Source organism: Martes martes (genome assembly GCF_963455335.1).
Source record: "Martes martes genome assembly, chromosome: 12".
NCBI classification, from domain to species: Eukaryota; Metazoa; Chordata; class Mammalia; order Carnivora; family Mustelidae; genus Martes; species Martes martes.
Window position 1 is genome coordinate 44,020,459 of NC_137900.1, and position 15,141 is coordinate 44,035,599.

The following is a 15,141-nucleotide window of genomic DNA, read 5'->3' on the forward strand; positions in this document are numbered from 1 at the left end:
AATTAGGGGTCCAATTTTATTGCTGTGTGTATGTTCCTCCGGTTTTCCCAGCACCATTTGAAGAGATTATCTTTTACCCATTAGGTGTTCTTGGCTCTCTTGTCCAATATTAGTTGACTGTATATACCAGGATTTAATTCTGGGATCTTTATTCTGTTCCATTGGTCTATGTGTCTGTTTTTGTGCCAGTATCATACTGTTTTTATAACTATGACTTGCTGATGATTTGATCTTATATAAAAAAAAAACTTTAAAGAGCCAATCAAAAAACTGTTGGGTTAATTAATGATTTCAGTAAAGTGACAGGTTAAAAAATCAACTAGCAGAAATAATGAAATACTGGAAAAAGAAGTAAAGAAAACTATCCCATTCACAAAAATAATAAAATACTTAGGAATAAATTTTATCAAAGAAGTGAAAGATCTGTACAATGAAAACTGTAAGACTTGGCTCAAAGAAATCGAAGACACAAGCAAATGGAAAGACTTCCTGTGTTCATGGATTGAAGATTTCACATTGTTAAAATGGCCATACCATGCAAAAGCTATCTATAGATTCAATGCATTCCCCACCAAAATACCAAAGGCATTCTTCACAGAAATAGAAGAAACAATCCTAAAATTGTATGGAAACACAAAAGACCATATTAACCAAAGCAGTCCTGAGAAAAAAGAGCAAAACCAGGGGTATCATAATTCCTGATTTCAAACTATCCTATCAGTGTTATGAATTCATTTTTATCCTTTTATTTTCTTTAAAATGTAATTAATTAACATATAATGTATTATTACTTTCAGATATAGAGTTCAGTGATTCATCAGTCTTATATAATACTCAGTGCTCATTACTTCCCATGCCCTCCTTAATGTCCACCCAGTTACCCTATTCCCCCTCAACAACCCTCACTTTGTTTCCTAAGATTAAGAGTATGGTTTGTCTCTGTCTCTGATTTTGTCGTTTTATTTTTCCCTCCCTTCCCCTATGATCCTGTTTTGTTTCTTAAATTCCACATGTGAGTGAGGTCATATGACAATTGTCTTTCTCTGATTCACTTATTTTGCTTAGCATAATACTCTTCAGTTCCATCCACATTGTTACAAATGGCAAGATTATATTTTTTTGATGGCTAAGTAGTATTCCATTGTGTGTGTGTGTGTATGTCAATGACATCTTTACCCATTCATCTGTTGATGGACATCTGGGCTCTATCAGTAGTTTGGCTATTGTGGACATTGCTGCTGTAAACATTGGGGTGCAGGTGCCTCTTCAGATCACTACATTTGTCTTTTTGGGGCAGATACCTTGTAGTAGTTTAATTGTTGGGTTGTAGGATGGCTCTATTTTCAACATTTTGAGGAACCTCCATACTGTTTGCCAGAGTGGCTGCATCTGCTTGCATTCCCACCAATGGTGTAAGAGGGTTCCCCTTTCTCCGCATCCTTGCCAACATCTATTGTTTCCTGACTTGTTAATTTTAGCCATTCTGACTGGTGTGAGGTAGTATCTCATTATGATTTTGATTTGCATTTCCCTAGTGCTGAGTGATATTGAGCATTTTTTCATGTACCTGCTGTCCATTTGGATGTCTTCTTTGGAGAAATGTCTGTTCATGTCTTCTCTCCATTTCTTTTTTTTTTTTTTTAAAGATTTTATTTATTTATTTGACAGAGAGAGATCACAGTAGACAGAGAGGCAGGCAGAGAGAGAGGGAGAGAGGGAAGCAGGCTCCCTGCTGAGCAGAGAGCCCAATGCGGGACTCGATCCCAGGACCCTGAGATCATGACCTGAGCCAAAGGCAGCGGCTTAACCCACTGAGCCACCCAGGTGCCCCTTCTCTCCATTTCTTGACTGGATTATTTGTTCTTTGGGTATTGAGTTTGGTAAGTTCTTGATAGATTTTGGATACTAGCCCTTTATCTGATAAGACATTTGCATATATCTTCTCCCATCTGCCAGTTGTCTTTTGGTTGATTGTTTCCTTTGCTGTGAGCAGTTTTTATCTTGTTGAAGTCCCAACCGTTCATTTTTGCCTCTGTTTCCCTTATCTTTGGAGATGTGTCTAGCCAGAAGTTGCTGCAGCTGAGGTCGAAGAGGTTGCTGCCTGTGTCCTCCTCTAGGATTTTGGTGGATTATTGTCTCACATTTAGGTCTTTCACCCATTTTGAGTCTATTTTTCTGTATGGTGTAAGGGAATGGTCCAGTTTTATTCTTCTGCATGTGACTGTCCAATTTTCCCAACACTATTTGTTGAAGAGACTGTCTTTTTTCCATTGGAACTTCTTTCCTGCTTTGTCAAAAATTAATGGACCATAGAGTTGAGGGTTCATTTCTGGGTTCTCTATTTTGTTCCATTGATCTATATGTCTGTTTTTGTGCCAGTGTCATACTGTCTTGATGGTTATAGCTTTGTAATAGAGCTTGAAGTCTGGAATTGTGATGCCTCCGGCTTTGGTTTTCCTTTTCAACATTCCTCTGGCTATTCAGGGTCTTTTCTGGTTCCATACAAATTTTAGGATATTCGTTCCATTTCTGTGAAAAAAAGCTGATGGTATTTTGATAGGGATTGCATTAAATGTGTAGATTGCTCTACGTAGCATAGACATTTTCACAATATTTATTCTTCCAATCATGAGCAGGGAGGTTTTTCCATTTCTTTGTGTCTTCCTCAATTTCTTTCATGAGTGTTCTATAGTTTTCTGAGTACAGATCCTTTGCCTCTTTGGTTAGGTTTATTCCTAGGTATCATGTGGTTTTGGTGCAATTGTAAATGGGATTGACTCCTTAATTTCTCTTTCTTCTGTCTCATTGTTGGTGTTTAGAAATGTAACCAATTCTGTGCATTGATTTGATATCTTGCCACTTTGCTGAATTCCTATATGAGTTCTAGCAATTTTGGGATGGAGGCTTTTGGGTTTTCCACATATAGTATTATGTCATCTGAGAAGAGTGAGAGTTTGACTTCTTTGCTGATTCAGATGCTTTTTATTTCTTTTTGTTGTCTGATTGCCGAGGCTAGGACTTCTAGTACTATGTTGAACAGCAGTGGTGAGAGTGGACATCCCTGCCATGTTCCTGACCTTAGGGGGAAAGTTATCAGTTTTTCTCCATTGAGAATGATATTCACTGTGGGCTTTTTGTAGATGGCTTTTACGATATTGAGGTATGTTCCTTCTTTCCCTACACTGGGAAGAGTTTAAATCAAGAAAGGATGCTGTACTTTGTCAAATGCTTTTTCTGCATCTATTGAGAGGATCATATGGTTCTTGTCCTTTCTTCTGTTAATGTATTGTATCACATTGATTGATTTGTGGATGTTGAACCACCCTTGCAGGAATAAATCCCACTTGGTCATGGTGAATAATCCTTTTAATGTACTGTCAGATCCTATTGGCTAGTATCTTATTGAGAATTTTTGCATCCATTTTCATCAGGGATATTGGTCTGTAATTTTCCTTTTGGTGGGGGTCTTTGTCTGATTTTGGGATGAAGGTAATGCTGGCTTCATAGAAAGAGTTTGGAAGTTTTCCTTCCATTTATGTTTTTTAAAACAGCTTCAGAAGAATAGGGCTCATTTAGTGATCACAAATTCTTTTAGTTTCTGTTTGTCCTGGAATCTTTTTATCTCCCCTTCTGTTTTGAATGACATATTGCTGGATACAATATTCTTAGCTGCATATTTTTCCCATTAAGCACTCTGAATATACCATGCCAGTCCTTTCTGGCCTACCAGGTCTCTTCAGATAGGTCTCCTGCCAGCCTGATATTTCTACACTTGTAGGTTATGGACCTCTTGTCCCAAACTTCTTTCAGGATTTTCTCATGGTCTCTGAGATTTGCAAGTTTCACTATTATATGTTGGGGTGTTAACCTATTTTTATTGATTTTAAGGGTAGTTCTCTGTGCCTCCTGGACTTGAATGCCTGTTTCCTTACCCAGATTCGGGAAGTTCTGCACTATAATTTGCTCTAATATACCTTCTGCCCCTCTCTTTTTCTCTCTCTTTCTTCTTCTTCTGGGATCCCAATTATTCTAATATTGTTTCGCTTAATGGTATCACTTATCTCTGGAATTCCCCCCTCGTGATCCAGTAGCTGTTTATATCTCTTTTTCTCAGCTTCTTCATTCTCCATCATTTGGTCTTCTATATCACTAATTCTCTCCTGTGCCTCATTTATCCTAGCATTTAGAACCTCCATTTTTGATTGTACCTCATTAATAGCTTTTTTTATTTTGACTTGATTAGATTTTAGTTCTTTTATTTTTCCAGAAAAGGTTTCTCTAGGGTCTCCTATGCTTTTTCAAGCCCAGCTAGTATCTTTATAATCGTTATTCTGAACTCTAGTTCTGACATCTTACTTGCATCTGTACTGATTATTTCCCTGGCAGTCAGTACTGCCTCTTCTTCTCTTTTTTTAAGCTGAGTTTTTCCATCTTGTCATTCTGTCCAGAGAAGGATAGATGAATGAGAGAACAGAGTACTAAATGGCAACAATGACCCCAGAGACATATACACTAAACAAATCAGAAGAACCCTAAAACCGAAAAAAAAAAAAAAAAGAGAGAGAGAGAGAAAGAGAGAGAGTATAATCAGACAGGTGAACAGAACAGAGTAATACACTGGATCCTGTGTATATTTTGGTTTGGTTTGTATTTTGGTTGGGTTTGTTTGTTAGAAGAAACTACAGCACAAAATTGTAGAGAAAGAAAAAAAAAATATATATAATTAAATACAATGAAAGGATAGCATGTAACTGTAAAAGTGAAAACTAAAAGACAAAAAAAAAAAAAGAAGGAATATAAACAGACAGGTGAACAAAACAGAGCCATACACTACATCCTGGGTGCATTTTGGTCTGCTTGTTAGAAGAAACTACAGCCCAAATTGGTAAGGAAACAGCAACTTAAACATATTAAAAAATACAATTAAATACATTGAAATGATAGAATAATTGTAAAGATGAAAATTAAAAAAGGCTTTAATCAAAAATAAAAAAGAAGGGGCGCTGCATGGCTCAGTGGGTTAAGCAGCTGCCTTCGGCTCAGGTCATGATCCCAGGGTCGTGGAATTGAGCCCCGCATCGGGCTCTCTGCTCAGCGGGGAACCTGCTTCCTCCTCTCTCTCTGCCTGCCCCTCTGCCTGCTTATGATCTCTGTCAAATAAATAAATAAATAATCTTAAAAAAAAAGATTAAAAAAAAAAAGAGAGAACGTGATCAGACAAGTGAAGAAAACAGAGTCATACACTCAATTCTTGGTGTATTTAGGTCTGTTAGAAGAAACTGTATCCCAAAATTGTAAAGAAAGAGAAACTTATGTATATGCAAAAATAAAATTGAATACAATGAAAGGATAGAATGTAACTGTAAAAATGAAAATTAAAAAAGGCTTAAAAAAAGTTGATAAAATAAGAAATTGGTTGAAAAAGTAAAGAGAAAACAAATTAAAATGGAAAGACTAATGAATCATGGGGGAAAAAAAATGTGAATTCTATATACTATTTTCCCCCAGCACAGGAGTTTTGCAGTTATGTCTGATTGGTAAACTTGGTCTTAGCCATAAGTTCTTGCTGATCTTCTGGCAGAGGGGCCTGTTGTGTTGATTCTCAAGTGTCTTTGTGTTGGGCAGAATTACATCACCCTTGCCAGGGGGCCAGACTAAGTAAGTAGCTCAGGATTGCTCTATGTGGCTTTTGTTCACTGAAGGCTTTTCCTACAGCTTTAGAGGTTGAGAATGAAAATGGTGGCCTCCCAGTCTTCAGCCCCAGAGCTGAAAACTCATGCCCCACACTCCTTAGTGCATCTTCAGGGAAAAGCAGTTAGTCAATCATGCCTGTCTCCCTAGTCCCCGTCTGCACTCCATGCTTACCGGGCCTGTGACTGAGCATTCCTGTCTCAGGCACATGACCCCTTTTCGAGTGCATACTCCTGCATACTGCATACTGCATACTCCTGTTGGACCACTCCCAGGGGGAGGAAGAGGGCTCTCCCTGGTTCTGCCACTCGCTGGACCTCTGCTCAAACCAACTGTGCTGTGGTTCCTGGTTTATGGTTTATGGCAACCCTGAGCTGAGAGCCCTCTCCTTGGCTCGCTCATTGCAGTCGGCTTCCCTGCTTCGACACCTGGGAACTCTGCCACGCTCGGGCACCCCCAGTCTTCCTGTGACCCCGAGGGTCCTGAGACCACACTGTCCCATCTAGGATTCTGCCCCTCTTTGCCACCTGAGCACTTTTCAGGCAGGGACGTCCCTCACCAGAGCAGACTTCTCAAAGTTCTGATTTTGTGCTGTGCTTCCTTATCACTTTCTGGTGCCAGCTGAGGAAGGCTCCCTTCGCCTGTGGTTTATTTTCCCATGTATCTCCTGGATTCACTTCTCCACACACCTTCTATCTTGCAGAAAGTGGCTGCTTTTCTACTTGTAGAGTTGCAGCTGTTCTCTTAGGTCTCCAGTGGAGTTCACTAAGGTGTTCAGAATGATTTAATAGCTATCTTGCTGAATCCCTGGGGCCAGAAGAAACTAAAGTCTCCTATTCCTCCACCATCTTGGGCTCCTTTCCCAATTCACTTTTATTCTAAATATGCAGGAAGGCATAGCTGTTCACTTTCCTAACTAAGGGACTCAATGATCACAAATGCTAGTGTTTTAAGAGATTCTCTCACTGAGGACTTCTTCCTGAAGGATATGTGACACCCTAGGCTTTGATCCTTGGGTATGCAAATTGAAAATATCATTTTCATTATTCCTGAAAGCACATTAATAATATATATTGTCATATTATCTGTATTATTTATATACATATTTAAATTTTCATAAAATATAATTGAATACACAGCAGCAATTCATTTGGGTTTTATAGTTGGTAAATTGCTATTATAATGCATATTATGGGGTATATACATTTTATTTTAGGAAATTTTGGTATGTTTAATTCTTTATTTCTGCTTTCCCCCCTCCCAGAGATGCAATACAAATAACATTATTTTCATTTTCTATTAATTAATATATTTTCAAAAATTACATTGATAAGAACATAAAGAAGAAAAATCCACAGTTGTTGGATAGCATTGTAGGTTGTAGAGGATGTTTGGTGTTAGACGAACATAGCTATTACAAGAGGCATCTGCTGGGAAACAAATGACTTATCTATAGAGCCCTGTGTTTCATGTTTGTTTATGTTAAAGAAATGGCTAGTAAAAGACAGGTTAAATAGCAATTTGGGGGGTTCAAATAGTTTTTTTATTTGAAAAAATGTATAGCATTATTTGCAAGGTTTTGAATGTGTAAGCTTTAAACAATTAGTGGGAATGCTATGAGATGAATGATACTCGTGGAACAGGAAGCTTGATTTTAGTATCACAGCATGTTTTTAACGTTAGGCAAAATGTGCTGGCCACGTGGTTGGGTAACTCTTCAATTTAAATTCTTTGGAGCCATCATGTAAATACATCTCAGGCATGTATGCCTACTGAAGCACCTGGCGAGAGTGCCAGATCACATTCTCTTATTAACTTTGCTTTTGTTAAAGTATTTATGTTCTTATATCTTTTATCTGAAAAAGATGGAATTACTGGAATAACTCCCCTAGTAAAAGTAAAGATTTTTGCCTATCAGTTAAATATGGTTAACCTTCATGTAATATTTATTGTAAACACTTTAGGTTTATTGGACATCTTAGTAAAATCAAGTGAATTAAGAATGGAGACCAAAAATCAAAGAAATTGAGGTTCATCGTAATATATTGCTTTTTATTTCTCTTGTATGGCAGTATTAAGACTACATTTGGCAAGAAATCTTGATTAGTGTTATTAGATATTGAATCTTTTTTTTTTCTTTTTAATTGAATTCCAAAAATATTCCGAGCTCAGCTTGTTTATGTCATTGGAGGTGATAGGTGCATGTAGCTGTCTGCAGTGATTCACAGGGAGTTAGTTTGACACAATCCTGTGCCCACCACGTGCTGATGGACTCCAAGTTGGTGTGAAGGGGCGCCTGTAATGAAATAACATAAAGTCCTCTGCTTCTGAAATAATTGCTTTAGAGATTGTGTTTTTTTTTTCTTAAATAAGGCTACCAATGAATTTGCACAATGCTCAATAGATTTTTCATCCTTTTTTTAAAAAAAGATTTTATTTATTTATTTGATAGACAGAGATCACAAGCAGGCAGAGAGGCAGGCAGAGAGAAAGGAGGAAGCAGGCTCCCAGCTGAGCAGAGAGCCCGATGCGGGGCTTGATCTCAGGACCCTGAGGCCATGACCCAAGCCAAAGGCAGAGGCTTTAACCCACTGAGCCACCCAGGCACCCCTTTCAATGCTTTTATTAATAACTTGTGCGCCTCCTCTTACTCAAGTCCCACAACAACCATATGAGATAGGTCATTTAAGCATCATTTCTTTTTTACAAATGAGGAAACCAAGGTTCAGAGACCTGATACCACTTATTTGTGTAGCGAGAAAGTTCTAGAGTTGGGATTAGAAGAGAGGTAACAGATGTAAAACATTCAGCTCCTTGCTTGGCATTTAGAAATTGCAAAGTGAATGTTACGTGCTTTTTTAATACCCTAATATCTTCCGGTCAATTGTGATTACACTACAACACTGTTTCTTTTAGAAATAGATGCTGTTTTTGTATACCAAATAATACCTGAAAATGGGTCTAGTGACAGCTCAGTTCCATATTTCTTGAACTTGCATTTCCAGGTGATTCTTGATTAGCTAATGGTTAACCATGATGATGTATGAAAAACCAGTGACCCACTGTCAGCTACTCACAAATGCTAGTTTCCTTATCTCTTATTTCCTCTCAGACTTCGTTTTTAGCCAGAGACGAAATTTTTAGTATATTCCATTGCAAAATTGCTACTATAGTTAAGAATATAAGGACAACTTCTACATAATGTATTTAATATTAATAAAAATATACTCTTCATATACCGGGCATATAATGCACTGTATTCCATGCTGTGGTATTTATAAGATTTTTATTTATTTATTTGACAGAGAGGAGGCAGAGAGGCAGGCAAAGGGAGAGGGAGAAGCAGACTCCCTGCTGATCAGGGAACACGATGCGGGCTCGATCCCAGGACCCTGGGTTCATGACCTGAGCCGAAGGCAGCCGCTTAACCCACTGAGCCACCCAGGTGCCCCTCTGTGCTGTGGTATTAACAAAACACTATAATACTTAGTTCTTTCCTCAAAAACTGTCAACTTTAGTTGGGAGGGCATCACATAAACATACAAGAAATAATATAAGATTTATCACGACAACTCTGTGTACTTAATTCCCAAAAGAGTGCTATGAGCTTAGAAGAGGAGGTGTCAATGTTTGAAGTTTTTATAGAGGGAGGCTGGAGCGAACTAGGGCGCTCTCACCAGGCTCTGAAAACCCACAAGGAAGGGGGAATGGAGGCGGGTCAGAATTGAGACATAGTACTGACTTATCAACAATCCGACGTAGTATCTTTTAACAGTCAGCAAGTCAAGCAACTTGCCTATATCGACACCTTTATCCTCAGTGTAATGATAAGGAGAACTCTGTCCTTTTAAAGGTTTGGCTTATCCAAAGGGCAGTTTATAATTTTTCCTGCTTTAGAAACAAAAGTAGACGGAGGCACAGACCATTTTGGCACGTAGTGTTTTTGCCATGTTAGACTTGAAAATCAAGATAGTGTTTTTAAGTAAATAATCATTATGGCATTTGAGTATATATATATATATATATGTATATATATATTTTTAAAGATTTTATTTATTTATTTGTCAGAGAGAGTGAGCACAGGCAGACAGAGAGGCAGGCAGAGGCAGAGGGAGAAGCAGGCTCCCTGCTGAGCAAGGAGCCCTATGTGGGACTCGATTCCAGGACCCTGGGATCATGACCTGAGCCGAAGGCAGCCACTTAACCAACTGAGCCACCCAGACGTCCCGCATTTGAGTACATTTATATGAAGGTCAGGTAGTGGAATTTCTAGGTCATATGGTAACTCCACATTTAACTTTTTTAAGGAGCTGCCAAACTGTTTTCAAAAGCTGCTGCCTCATTTTAACATCTCCACCAGCAAGGTTTGAGGCTTCCATTTTCTTCACAAAATGTGCTTTATTTTTAACAGAGAAGCATTGGCATCATAAGATAAGCAGGTGAATTTATTATGTTTTAAAATTTTACTGTTGCATAAAAAAACAAGGTATGAAGCTTGTAAAAATAAGACATTTTAAAATGAAGTCCTTTGATGTCTGTGTATCATTGAATGTCCGGTTTACATTTTGTCTTTTGCCAACATAAAGAATAAGAACTCAGGAAGCAAAAGTGATAAAAAATAATTTTACTCCCTAGGGAAGTATCTAATTTCTGGCCCCAAATCTCAGAGTTCATGGAGCACTGTAAGGTGTCCCTTGGAGCCCGTGTATTTCAGGAAGTAAGTGCGTGATTCATTAGGCAAAGAAGGTATCTCCCCCCTACCCCCACCCTCCCCATTTTGGGGGCATTTTGAATTTATCAGACAGTAGAGGAAAGCTAGTGAAATTATATAGTATTTTTGGTATGCCAAAGAAATCTGTATAAAAGATATCCGTACTATATATTCTTTTTTTTTTTTTTAATTCTTCAAGATAAGAGTGTTGTTTTGGAGGAGTTTGCAAATGTTATTCCTGAAATTAAACACACTAAGGAGCAGGTTATTTCAGTGTTAGGAATGTTTTTGTCCCCTTTGAAGGTGATGTTCCTTATATTTGCTTTAAAAATATTGGCCTTCAATCTCTTTTTTTTTTAAGGGGAAAATTGCTCTTATTGCTGTTTCCAGTATTACCATCAAACAAGCTTTGTTCTTCAAGAATAATTCACAGTAAATAATGCAGTACTTCTCAAGGTCCCTGTGGAATATCAGAATTAATCTTAAAACAGAATTCTGACATGTTGATAAGTTCCAAATTATATTTGGAAATTATATCTTTTTTTCAATTTTTCTTCTCCTTACATTTTTAAAGCTTTTTATACATTGGGTATATATTCAGTGCCTATTATGAGCAAAAAACTGTTCTAAGCACCAAAGAACATCTTATAAAAGATTATTTAATTTTTTCAGTATTTACTAAATACCTACAGGGTACAGAGCATTGTGACAGGCACTACAGTAAATGCTTCCTGGCTTCTAGGAACTAGCCCTCTATTGTATTGGAGGGAGAGTAGATATACACACATGAAATAAGTAAGTAGCGGTACAGGAATTAAATACCCGCGTGATACAATTGAGTTCAGAGAAGGTCAGGTCAGTGTGAGTGAGGATTATAGTGAAAGGCGTCATGGAATAGCTAGACCCTGAAATGGGCTCTGAAGACTGTTAGGATTTGAATAGTGTTAGGGGAGTTGGAAGACCCAGGGGTGCTAGAGAACATGGTGCAATTGGGAGAAGAAGTGGTGAGTCTCATGTCTGAGTAGTAAAGGAGCAGACTGTTCTCTCCTTTTTCATCAGGTTGAGGATCTTGGGAGAAGGTGGAAACCTTTGCAGCAGACAGCATGTGGGGGTATTGGGACTTGAGGAGAGAACCTTGGTTCAGTAAAGACAAAGAGGTTAAACAATAGGATTGGACTCACCTGATGTGACAGTAGCAGCGTGAGTGGCTGTGGGTGAAGAGCTGGGACTAGCATGGGTCGCCGTGGAGAAGGATCTGGATCAGGATTTTGCGGGTAGACCCAACTGGACTTGCGGATGGCTTTGATTTGGGAATGTAGAGGGTGGGGGGAAAGGAGGGATTAAGACTGACTAAAAAGTTTTTTATTTGGAATGGTTGGGTGGATGTTAGTAGGACTAACATGAAGAGGACTGTTCTGGATATGTTTAGGATGCAAATCAGCAGTACTGGACAGGATATTTTAGCCTGTGATTCTGGATCTCAGTGGAGACAGTCAAGATGCAGAAACATAATTGTTAAGAAATGAACAAAACTCTCATTAAGTATTAATGTTATTGAGGTTTTTGTGTTGTTAACTTAATATGCATCAATAAGAGCTTTAAAAATTTAAATATTTAACTTCGTTGTTTTTTAATCTTTAATTCACCCTGCTAATTAATTCAAGTTATCTAGATATTCTAGTTGAATATTGGTCTGGTTAATTTTTTTTTTGTTTTGAAGATTTACTTATTTATTTCAGTGAGAGAGAGTGCAGGGGGCAGGGGCAGAGGTAGAGAGAGAAAGAAACTCAAGAAGACTTCCTGCTGAGCACAGAGCCCATGAGGCTTGATTTGAAGACCCTGAGATCCTGACCTGAGCTGAAACCAAGAGTCAGACGCTTAACTGACTGAGCCACCCAAGTGCTCCTTGGTGGTTGATTTTGAAAAAAACAACAATAACAACTGATAACTGGTATCTTGGTTATAGTTACTTAAACCAAGAATGATGGAGGACAACAGCATTATTAGACAATTAAATAATATTTAGAGATTATTTATTTTTAGTTTTAAAATTTATTTTTTTGAAAAGATATATACACCCTTATGTTTATTTCATTTTATTTTTATTAGTTTCAGAGGTAGAATTTAGAGATTGTTTATTTTTATTTATAAACAGACTTCATATGTATTCTTAGTCCTATTTTTATTGTTTTAGCAATCTGTGAATGGCATCTCTTTCTTAAAATACAAATCATAGGCGTCTCATGAAATCATCCATAATGGTAGTAATTACTAGTAGTCAGCACTTTTAAATGTATAATCATTACAAATGATCAAAACTTGGGGGCCACAGAATGACATGAGGATCTTCAAATATTGCTTCTTTTGCATTGCCACCTGCTTCTACCAGGCAGCCGAAAATGACAGCTGGCCGTGTTAGTCCGGAATCCCAATTCTGTTTTTAAAACATTCCAGCTTATTCCTGGTTTTCTCTTCTTCGAGAGAAATGGGGTGTTTTGGGAAGTTTATTTCAGATCTTTATCCACGTCTCGCCACGTTTTGATTACTCTGTCATCCTCATCCCAGGACCGCCAGTTCCCGGCTGCCATGCTAAAACTCTCTCAGTTTCAACCCTGAAGTGGGCCAGCTGTATACGGGAGAAGAGTTGGAGGTCTCTCATGTGCTAAAATTAGCTTAATCTTTTCCAGAAGGGGCTTGTTTACTTTCAGCTCTCTTTCATTTTTTTTTTTAATTTTTATTTTATTTATTTAAAAAATTTTAATTCCAGTAGGGTTAACATACTTTCAGCTCTCTTTCAACAACCCATTTGATTTTGACCAATGACTTCACATATTATTTTGTAATATTTAAAATATCGTTAGCAAATATATCTCTTCATTTTTTTTTTGTTCAAAAAAAGTATTTTTTGTTGAAAACACATTTCTTCTCGAGACTTTGAGAACTGTGAATGTGTAAGTTGGCAGCCTCCTGGAATCCAGTTAGGTTAATTTTATGTCTACTACCTAGCTTTGGTGAGTCTGCCTCTTTTATCTTGGGTTTCCTAGAATTTTCCTGTTTTCCCCTCTACTTGAACTAATGGAATTGACTGTGGAGAAAATACAGAACTAACTGCTGTAATTTCTATTTCCTCCTCTCCTTTCATCCCCACTCCCTACATCTCCCTGGCTGCCCTTGGTAGTCCTTATTAAGATTTCTGATTCTCCCACCCATTAACTAAAGCAGAGTGACTACCAGGATCTTACGGCTTCCGTAGCTTAATCATCTATTATTTGCCTACTTGTCAATTTTCCATCATTCTCCTCTTTTCTTCAGGCGTTCTGAATTTTTTGCACTTCCTTAGAATACATTATCCTGTTTTCTGGCTCTTCCTCTTCCACTCACTGGTCTTCCTACCTTCTTTAGCCATAGTTTATGTCAGTTTTCCCTTTTCTTAAAGGTTGCCACCCTTACAAGGGTGTCTCACATCTGCTTCCAAGCGGTCCACTCAGCTAGTTCTCAGAGTTTCTCACTTCTTTCAGCTGCTCCCAGTGGGACACCACTTCCTTTACAAGTGTCATTGTGTGGAGCTCTGGAACACAGTCCCAGTGGTGAAATCCTGCTACCTCAGCTTGGCCATCGGTGGAGATGTGGTTGGGGCAAGCCACAGTTCCTTTATTTCCTGGTTCCTTTATTTTTCACACTAGCACCATAGATATGGCTGGGTCAGACTTCAGAGAAGAGTTGGATTAAGTAAAGGGGATTACAATATAAAAACATTTAAAACTAAAATACAGTTTTCCCCCTGCTCAAGGGAAAGCATTCAAGAAGTTGAATCCTTCAGAGAGTGGCTTCTCATGGACTTCCTTTACTCCTTCGTACTCAGGACTGTATGTCCAAGGGCCTTCTACTCACTGTGCGCCTTTTGGGAATCTCATCCCCTTGCTTTGGGGTTGAATTTGGCCCAAGAGTTACTTTTCTCAGCAATATATTTCTACAAGTTTAAATTCTTTTGGCTACCACCAATCAACATTTTCCGCCGTAGGCTTTGATATCAAATCTTGAGGAGTAAGCAAGAGTTTGTATTATTTTCTTCAACTCTGATTGTTCAATTCTTAGGATAGCTATGATTAGCTTCCTTATCAGTAGCTTTTTTTTTTTTTAATACCTCACTACCTTTGTCATATCCCTCCAAAAACCTGTCAATATCATTTTATGCCAACTCCCTTTGTGTACCTCTGGCAATCTGGCATAGTTTTATCATAGCATTATGCCACAATAATTGATTTGCTTGTCTGTTTTTCTAGCACATGGAATTTAGTGAGTAATCAATAAATGTTCATTGAATGATAAATGAATCAGTAAAGGAAATTGGGATCTGTTAGCTTCTGAAATTTACTCTACCTCAGTAGTTCCTTAATGATTAGGTATAAGATTTCACAGAGAACTAGTTTATTTTCTAACGATTAAAATTTGCTGTCTGCAGTTAAAATTTCTTTGTGTTTCAAAATTGTTTTGGATTGTAAGTTCCTTAAATGAGGGAAAAAGGATCAGAGAACTGCTGGGGCCCAGCTTAGAGTTAGTATTTCTTCCCACCACTGGAGCTATACTTTGTTTTTTGTTCTGTCTTGGGAAGGTAAGAAAGAGCTGAAATGAGAGTTTGTCCTGCGATTTAGTCCGTCCTCATTCCAGTAAATGGCAGTCAAGTGCCATTTGTTGTATTTTTTTTTTTAAGGGATTTTATTAATTTGAGAGGGAGAGCG

The 15,141-nt window shown here is 38.0% G+C and overlaps 1 protein-coding gene across 1 annotated transcript in view; it reads left to right on the plus strand.

The window, feature by feature from the left end:
• Window positions 1–15,141, plus strand: part of CCDC171 (coiled-coil domain containing 171) — a 295,661-nt gene that overhangs the window by 125,731 nt on the left and 154,789 nt on the right. The window lies entirely within an intron of this gene.